The sequence below is a fragment of the Fukomys damarensis genome, unplaced genomic scaffold (genome assembly GCF_012274545.1).
Source record: "Fukomys damarensis isolate Sample0158 unplaced genomic scaffold, DMR_v1.0_HiC HiC_scaffold_1, whole genome shotgun sequence".
In the NCBI taxonomy this organism is placed as follows: Eukaryota; Metazoa; Chordata; class Mammalia; order Rodentia; family Bathyergidae; genus Fukomys; species Fukomys damarensis.
In genome coordinates, this window is record NW_022900913.1 from 5,775,742 (window position 1) to 5,785,540 (window position 9,799).

General features: G+C 37.1%; 1 long non-coding RNA gene across 2 annotated transcripts in view; it reads left to right on the forward strand.

Moving 5' to 3' along the window:
* The window catches only part of LOC117286332, a 43,083-nt gene extending 33,668 nt beyond the window's left edge, over positions 1-9,415 (forward strand). For both annotated transcript variants that reach the window (XR_004517462.1, XR_004517463.1), the window contains one exon: positions 9,097-9,415. This is a non-coding gene — a long non-coding RNA (uncharacterized LOC117286332). The remainder of the gene's footprint in view (positions 1-9,096) is intronic.
* The last annotated feature ends 384 nt before the right edge of the window (positions 9,416-9,799 follow it).

Sequence of the window (9,799 nt, forward strand, 5' to 3'; positions counted from 1 at the left end):
CAAACTGTATTTTACACCTCCTATATTTATTAAAGAACTGCTTCTACAGGCAAGAGGCCTGAGAGGGTGAACTGTAATCCATTCCCTCTTGTGTACACAAGTTCAAAATCTTGTGCGGGACTCAGAGAGAAACCTATGTATTTTATGGCTGTGTATTCTTTGTGGATAATTGTTCTCGAGTTTGATACAATGGTACAATTCTGTAGTTTCAAGCTAGAGGCGTGTTTGATTTTTGGAAAACATTAACGGCAACTGGTAAATCTGGGATGTCTGCGTTTGAAATTACATGAAAAGCAGAACATAGCCTATCTTCCAAGGCATTTATGTAATTCCAGCTATGGCCATTTTTAGTTGGAAAGAGAATTTGAAGATCAGTAAAAAGTAGAAGTCTTTCAAGATTCTGGCACCATTATGAGGAATGGCTTAAATACAATGGTGAATGACGCTTAGGTTACGGTGAATCCATCCTCTTATCATACTTTCTCAATATATGATATTAGCACTTCCTCTCCAGGCTTATAAACTAGCCACAAAGTCTGCCTAATGACTACTATAAATTAAAGAGGGTTTAGCATCTCTCTACTCATTTAAAACAAATTTATTAAATTACACACTCTGAAAAGATTAAGAATGACTTGGAATCATTTACTTTCTCTTTCAGTGAGAAAATTATGATTTAATACTAAAAGATGCAACTAATAGCAGATAAAATTTTCCTCTCTGAGACTTTGAAGAATTTCATTATAATGCTTTCACTCAAAACAGTAAGGTCTCATTTTTTGTCATTGAAAAACAGACTGTTTTCATTTCTAGGGTAATGAAAGTTGTTTTCTGACTTCAAATTTGTGCTCCTCACACCAGAAAATTTTAATCCATTACATTTTTTATTAAATTATTCTTTTCCTTAGTGCAGAAATAGGTCAGGGTTCTTGTCCCCAGATGTTACATCAATGTGCTTCGTCTACACAATAGATACACCGTGGCTCACAACAGTGGCGTTCTGATGAGACATTTGACCCAAAGTCTTGGGGCTGCTCATTACTGGTTTATTTTGCCTGAGTTTCATTGAGCTGCATCATAAGAGAATGAAGATCAGGCAGTGACCTTGAGTTGACCTCCCTGAGCTAACATCTTGCTTTAGGAATGAGATCAAAGGGAATGTAGCCTACCTGCATTCCAGGCTTCTAGCAAACATCAGGCTAGAGTTTGCTTTTCATTTTCACAATCCTGCCTCAAATTTGTGGTGATCGCTAATCCATGCTGCTCTTGCCTCTAGCACACAGTAGGTGCTACTGTAAAAGTCACAGGTTGAAATATGCAACTTGTGTTTTCTGAGGCCCATGGGAATAATTAAAGGTGGTATTCTGTGAGGTGACTGAAGTCAGTGTATTGGGGTCTTCTTTTGGGCAACCACTCAAAGTCACACTTTTCTCTGAGTTGTAAGGTTGGAAAATTATTTATTTGTTATTTGTTCCTCCAGTTGGAAATCTCTGTACAGGGACTTCTGATCGGAGTGTCAATCTCTGGAACGTAGCAGAAGGAAAGCAGGTTTGCGAGGTGACATGGGGAATGGGGAAGAAAGTACTAGAAACATCAGGCAGAAGAGACACATGCTGGAGCAGGAGGCAGGTAACAAACTCAGGAACTTCCATGGGTAAATGACTGACACAAAGTAAGAGCAGTGAGTCAGCAAGTGCAACACATGACCAAACACAGCTTAGCAAATAACCGTGGAAAATGAGCAGAACTGTTTATTGCATTGATTTGGCTTATTCAGAAGATGTTTCCTCAAGTGTCTACCGTGCACTAAAGCCCACACAAGCATTATGAGCAAAACAGGAAAAGAAAAGACACACCATCTAATGACAGAGAACATGCACACTTCCAAAGTCACAAACGACACAGCAGGTGCGATCATTACATAACACACACATGTACTAACAGATGGAAAAATAAAATTGCATCTTTAAAAATAAAATGGATATATGAATAGTATTTATACCATGTGGTGGTTGTTTTTGCATTAGTTTTTCACATATGGCTGGCCTCGGTAAATCACCTATTTTGTGAACAACAACAACAGCAGTAACGAAACAACAACAACAAAGGAAAAAAAAGAAAGTTGGATCCAAATGCCTTCCTGGAGGATCAGTGCTGGAGAGAGGGTAATGATACTGGAGAGTATGTCAGGACATGGATGGATCTGAGAACCCTGGAAGAGGCATTTGAGGCAGGTCTTGGAGATGAAGTGGATTTTGATAGGAGAGGAGGGAGGCAACAGCCGGCATTCCAAAGAAAAGAATGCAGGGGCTGGGGTGTCCGCTTAGGAGGTCACACTTACCAAGGCTTTCTGGGGGCACCCGTGTTAGAATATTCCACACATGCTGCTACAGCTCCAGATGAACTTTCATAGCCAAGCAAAAGCAACGCTATTGTTTTTCTCCCAACCCTTGCAACCTGACTCCTGCTATTTATACTTCCTTTGCTAAGGTAAAAACTTAATACGCTGTCGTGGACACATCTAACTGCACTTCAGCAAGCAGATCCTGACCTGCGCCACCCGCCCGCACCCTAAGGAACTTCTCCACTTCCGCTGAAGTTTCCCTCTGGTGTCTTCCCACCCGCTCCCACAGCCAGTCAGCCTGCACACCGATGATGTTTTCATTCTGAAGTAGTTCTCTCTGAGTGAAATCCATAAAACGTCAACCTCTTGGTGTCTGGAACTTTTTACCGACTGTTTTTCTATGAAATGTACCCAGCTCGCTTCGCATATGAGAAGTTGTATTTTTTTTTAAATCCTAAGTAACCCATTGAATTTATGGGTCATGATTTTGCTTATCTGTTTTCCTGTGGCTGAACATTAGGGTGGTTCTCAGGTTTTGGCTATTCTGATTTACGCGGATGGTTATTTTCATGCAAATCATTTTGGGGAATATTCTTGAAATATTAATATAATGACTGTGAAATCCACCCACACTTTGGCAAGTGTCTGTAGCAGGTTTTTACTGCTGGGTAAATTACTGTATGAATATACCAAAATGCACTTACCAGTTGATGCACGTTATAATTGTTTCGTTTTCTTGACCACAATGAAGAAATATATTATGAATATTTATATACAGGGGCTTTGTGGCCATATGTTTTTGTTTTTCCTGAATAAATAATACTGAGGAGAGGGATATGTGAACATATGGTACATTCGTTTTTAACTTTGTAAGAAACTTCCAAACTATTTTCCAAACTGACTGTACCATAATTTATTCCCATCTGCAACACATGAGAATTCCTTGTTTCTTCTCTTTGCCGACACATGCACACGTGTCGGTCCTCTTAATTTTAGCTACTCTGATGAGCTATATAATGACACTTTATTATTGTGGTTTTAATTTGTATTTCCCACTAAAGACCCTAAGCATCATTCCATCCTCTTATTGGCCACTCAAACACTTCCACTTTTGGCAATATGTGTTGTCCAAATCTCTTGCTCACATTGTGTAAAGGGAGTAGGTTGTTATCTTTCCATTTCTGAGTAGTCAAATCATTTCAATATACTGGATATACTTTATTTACCCAAAATGTATTTTACAAATATTTTCTTCCCAATGACTGGCTTTATGTTAAATTTTTTCAAAGACAGCAAGTGTTTAATATTTTTCCCTGTGGTACAGGGATTGAACTCAGCACCATGCACTTGCCAGGCAGGAGTGGTGTCACCAAGCTATATCCCCGGCCCATATAGCTAGTAACTTTTGTAAGACATTGTCTACTTCCACATTCAAAAATGCATATATGTTGTCTCATAAAAACGCTTTAAATTTTACCTCTTATATTTAGGTGGCTGATCCACTTAAAGTTGATTTTTATGTATACTGTGTGACTTAGAATTTGATGTTAATTTTAACTGCATAGATAGCTATTTTTCTTGTACCATTTTAAAAAGACTTTCCTCTTTATTGAGTATCTTTATTTAAAGCCAGTTGTCATATTTAAGCGTGAATCTATTTTTGGACAATCTGACATGTTTCTTTTTTTTTCTTTTATTGAGTTTATTGGTACATTTTAGGTATACAGTACAGTTATATTCATTATTGGGATCTTGTACCTTTACATGACAGGTGATCTTGGTTCTCATTTTTCCCTTGTCCCTGCCCTCCCTTCACCCCCTCCTCGCCTCCTCATTTACAAACACTTTATTTCCACTTTTTCATTTTCTCATTTTTCCCTAATTACCTTTCCCCTACCCTTCCCACTTTCCCTACACCTTTAGCCCTTTTCTTCCCACTTCACTATGTCAGTTATCTCATTAGCATTTTATGTACTATTACAGTTTATTCACACCAGAGAAACTATTCAGTATTTACACATGTGTGACACTGAGATTCCACCTCACCCCACAAAGAATGGCTGCTATCAAAAAATCAACCAATAACAAATGTTGGTGGGGTTGTGGGCAGAAAGGAACTCTTCTCCATTGTTGGTGGGAGTGCAGACTGGTGCAACCACTGTGGAAATCAATATGGAGACACCTCAAAGAGCTGGGACTAGAGATTCCATTGGACCCAGCCATCCCTCTTCTGGGATGAATTAAAAGAATCATGCCAGAGTGATATATGCACACCCATGTTTATAGCGGCACAGTTTGCAATAGCTAAAACTTGGAAACAGCCCATTTGCCCATCAGGTGGAAACTGGATAAAGAAGATGTGTTTTTTTTTCTATAAAATGTAATATTACTCAGCCATAAAGAATGAGAAATTAGATTCATTCATAGGAAAATAGATACATATTGAAGATATACTCCTAAGTGAAATAAATAAGTCACACATGTGTAAATACCGAATAGTTTCTCTGGTGCGACTCATTTCTTGACTGTTTTTCTATTCTTTACTTCAGTCTTTCAGGGTTTTATTATTCAGAATTACGTAAGTCTGTATGTGCCTTAACAATCCATTCCTGAAGTGTCTAAACTGGACACGGTGGGAATCTGAAGGCTGGGGAAGTCATGCAGGGGAAGGGTTTTAGGCCCAGACATGCCAGCCTTGACTCTGGAAGACTTGGTAATTAATTTGGTGGACATGGACAGGGGCAGGTGTCACTGATAATCCAGGTAGAAAATAAGTTTAGACAGGTGAAGTGAGGAGCTTTTTTCCCCTCACCCAAATCCACTCCCCAAGCATCCATCTTAGGAAAACAAAACAACAATTAAATACAAAAGGATTTTAGGAAGGAAGAAAAATGAAAAAATCAATCACATTTTAACAGTTTAGGAAGTTTAAAGGTGAAAAGTTATTTCTAGATCTATAAAATTTTCCTTAATTCACATATTTTTAAAAAATTAGTCCTAAAAAAATAAAAAATAAAAAAATAGTCCTGAGTACTGCAAATCATTTTATGTCACTCTCTACTTATTTTTAGCCTTATATGGTAGAAGTGTTGACATTTTTACAATTTTCCCTGTAACTAATTACTTGAGAAATGTTTAGTGTCTTGGAAAGATAAATGTAATTAGACCGCAGTGCACAACTGGCTCCTGCCATAAAGAATAAGAAATTAGAGATATTTATAGCTAAATGGATGCACATTGAGGCCATAATCTTAAGTGAAATAAATACGACACACTTGAGTAAATATCAAATCATTTCTCTGGTGTGAAAAAAAAGTGTAAATAAGGTTCAAATGGTATAATTGATAGTGTGAAATAGGAAGAAAATGGCTAAAGGGAAAGTAAGGGAAATGAAATAAGGGGAAAGAAAAAATGTGAAAAATGAAAACAAAGTCTTTGTAAATAGGGAAGGGTGAAGGGGGTGAAGGGAGGGCAGGGGTATGGGGGAAAAATAAGAACCAAGGTCTGTCATGTAAAGGTACAAGATCCCAATGATGAATGCAACTGCATTGTTTGCTTTAAATGGACCAATGAGCTTAACGGGGCAGGTGGGGGGCATTCCTTGCTTTGGAAACACTACCTTGCATTTCTGGTATTTTTTTGTTTGACTAAGGTTATATGCTACAATTGCCTTTCCTGTATCTGTTATTGAATTAAGAAGGTATAAATAAATAATATGATAATATATTTATAAATACTGGTGAAAAAGCAAAATGGTTGGTGTCAAATCTATGAAAATACTGAAACAAATTCTATTTGGAGGGTCGTGCTAGGTTTCCAACCCAGGGCCACGTTTATGCTCAGAACAAGCTCTCCTTTGTGCTACCTTGCCAGTCCCAATAAACTCTATTTTACATATTTATTATCCTTATGAACATTAGTGTGTCGCCCTAACGGTGCAATTTGTAGTTTTGCCATTTTCTTTCAAGACATGCACTGATTCTATGCTTAGTTCTACTTTCATCATATTAAAATTTTCATAAATGTATAGACCCAGTGTACGAGATATGGAAAATAAATGTACTAGCAAGGTAGTTAGCGGGGATGACAGCATGGAGAAGATGGGGACAGGTTGGTCATGAGTGCAAAGCTGCAGCTGTGTAGGATGACTGAGCCTGAGACCTAGACACCCACGGGGATTGTGGTTAATGATATATCAGACACCAGAAGTTTTCTGAGGCTAGATTTTAGGTGGTCTGATCTCCAAAAACTAAGGTAACAATAAGGTAGCAGACAAATTAATATGTTTGACAACGCTAGTCATTTTATTATATATACAAAACCATCATTTTGCATAGCTTTAACATGTACTATATAAAGGAAAAAATAAAAATTATGATCTCACTAAATGTTATAGGTTAAGTGATTTCTAAAATGCATGTACTGAAACCTTAACACATAGTATCACAGAATGTGAATGCATTTGGAGAAAGGGTCATCAAAGAGGTAATTAAATGAGTTCAGCAGGGTGGGGACCTAATCCAATGTATCTGTTATCCTTAAAGAAGAGAAGGTTGGAATATAGTCACACACACACATACACACTCGCACGCACACACGCTCAGACATGGAAGACCACTTGGAGACAAGGAGAGCAATAGAAGTCTACCAGCTGAGGAGAGAGACCTCAGAAAGAACCACCTGGGCCATTACCTTGACCTCAGTCTTCTGTCCGAGGATGAGGAGAACATTACTTCTCCTCCTTAAAGGCACCTGATCTGTGAAGTTCTAAAATGGCAGCCCTAGCACCAAGGCAGTACAAAAGCTATTTATAACCAACAGCTCAGCTCCCAAACACTAAGCAGAATATGCAACACATACATTGTCTCAATAACTGCCCTTTACTGCTTCTAGATATTATGGTAGGAAAACTGGCAATAAAAAACCTTGCAATCTGCATGCTACATTGCATCAAACAACATATTTTAGAATTTTAATTTATTTGTCCATGATTTGATCACTGTATTTCTTAAATACATTCAGAACCAATCTAGAAAGTAAAAGGTTAAAACTCCACAAATTTTTCATAATTTATTTTTACTCTTGTTTCCTTTAGTTCTTGTATTATATTTTCTTAATCTGACCTGCTATTTATTTTCTAGATTGTAAATCTACATATCTTGCTCAAACTTTGGATTTCAGAAATGCTCCAGCAAGGATATGCTAGAGAAATCAACTGCTGCTAGCTCTGCAGTTAAAATTATTACACACTTGTTTATAAGGAAAGGTAGCATTCAAAGTAACCATAAGTAATGACATTTACTGTTGTTTTCTTTTGTGTTTAAAGACAGAAAATTTAAATTAGCCTCAGAAAGCAAGACCTCACTTTGAAATTGATTAAGAAAGGCAATAATTTGGAAAATGTCAGATGTACAATGAGGAAAAGTACATGGGTATGTGGATTTCAAAACAAAGGCATACTGGGTAATAATTTTTAGAGAGACTTTCTGGTGTAGAGGAAGGAGGGCAGCAGCCTAGAAATTCTTGGTTTTCACCTTTTACAAAAATCCCAGTAAGATTGTTTATGTAGATTGTTTTACATATTGGGAAAGATTCTGTAAGCAGTTCTTCATTATATCTGTAGCAACTACTTTTTTAATCATGCAAGTATTTTCCAGTAAAAGCAATAGAGGAAAGATTGATTTTTAAACAACATATGCTGCAAACATTAAAATCACAGCTCACTGATTGCTGGCTGGTAATCTGCAGATCGTATGTTTGTTTTTGCCCACAGAATAAGGAGCACATGTGCTATTGATTACTTTCTTTATGAAGGTTTTTAAATTCAGTTACCTCTGAGTTATACTCTTTCTGACCTTCAAAGTAATTTGTAATCAATGACTATTTAGAAGCAAATAAAAAAAAAACCTGGATATTTAGTGAATAATAACTTCAGTGCTGAGAGTGAATTAATCATTACGCTTTGACCCCAGGATCAATAAATTGCTAAGAAGAAGAGTGTTAACCCTGGGTGTTACTTGTATGAGCATGAGTTGTTTTCCCCTTTATATGATTCTGTGACCTTTGAAAATAGGAAGACTGTCACATGCCCTTTTCATTTTTTTTCTAGTAGCTGTCTTTTTTGACAAACAATGACTGATCTTGTACTTTTCCTTGTTATCATAAAGGGCCACTGTTACCAGAAAATAATTGCAGTGAAAATGTAGATGAAAAGTGACAAAAATTTTAAATGTATGGATTATTCCAGAAATTAAATATATTATATTTTTCTAGGTTTTCAAGAATAATGGGAAATTTTAAGGGGGTGAAGAGAGGACAGGGACAAGGGGAAAAAATGAGAACCAAGACCTGTCATGTAAGGGTACAAGAGCCCAGTAATGAATGTAACTGTACTGTATACCTAAATTGCACCAATAAACTCAGTGAGAGAAAAAAATAAGTATGTATAATTTTGATACATGACAATATGCTTTTAAAGTTCTACATTTGTCTTTAAAATGTGTCATCTGGAATTTTCAAGGATAATTTTATCTTATTTGCACTTGATAATTTGTTTTGAATACATACCACATATCTGGCTGTTTTCTAGGCTCTACTCTGTGCTTAAAATATACCAAGTCTAATTGAAAAAGATTTAAATTTAACTGAAAAGAGTAGTCAGTCATCTGTCTAAATGTATTAGGCTCCCAGAGTTTGCCCAGTGGGGTTGCTGACTGCTCAGCTAATCTGGTTCATTTTTGTTTCTGTCACAGGCATGTGCTATTCCTGCTATGGATTATAGATCAACATGGTGAATTACAGGAAAAGAGTCAAGTTCAGAAACAGCATTGCAAAGTGCCTCAATCCGTACAAGCATATGACGAATTTTACCCCCCAAAGACTATCAACACCTAGGGAAAGAGAGAGACTTTTCCCCTGAAATTCACATAGAATGCTTCAGGAGCTGGAAGCAGCAATGAGAAAAACAAAAGTTAAAGAAATATATATCATTTACATAGATATATTTTACTAAACTAAATTACTATCTCGGAGGATGACACATAATAGTGATAGGAAAATACAAGCAAATGTTAAAAAAAAAAAGAGAGAGCAGACAGATGGAGAGTCTGAAAACAGGTCAGCTGGTCTTGAAATTAAACCCAGGTAGTTGTCCCTGAAAAATGCTCACCTGTGCTGTGGGTGGAAGGTAGTGTGGCAGGCTATCTACGAGGTTCATGAAGCCAGTGAAAGTTGCAGCTAAGAGGACCCCATTCTTTAAGTCCTTCATGAAACAGCCCTCTGCACAGCATCTCTTACACTACATGCATTGTGGACAGAATGACAAACATCACACAGTTTTGCCCCTTAGAGAGCTGAACCCAGACAGGAAGGTAAACAAATACTGGGCATCCACATGCCCTGATTTAAAATGGAGGCATGAATAAGAATGTGACAGGTACGAGTATTACTCAGTGT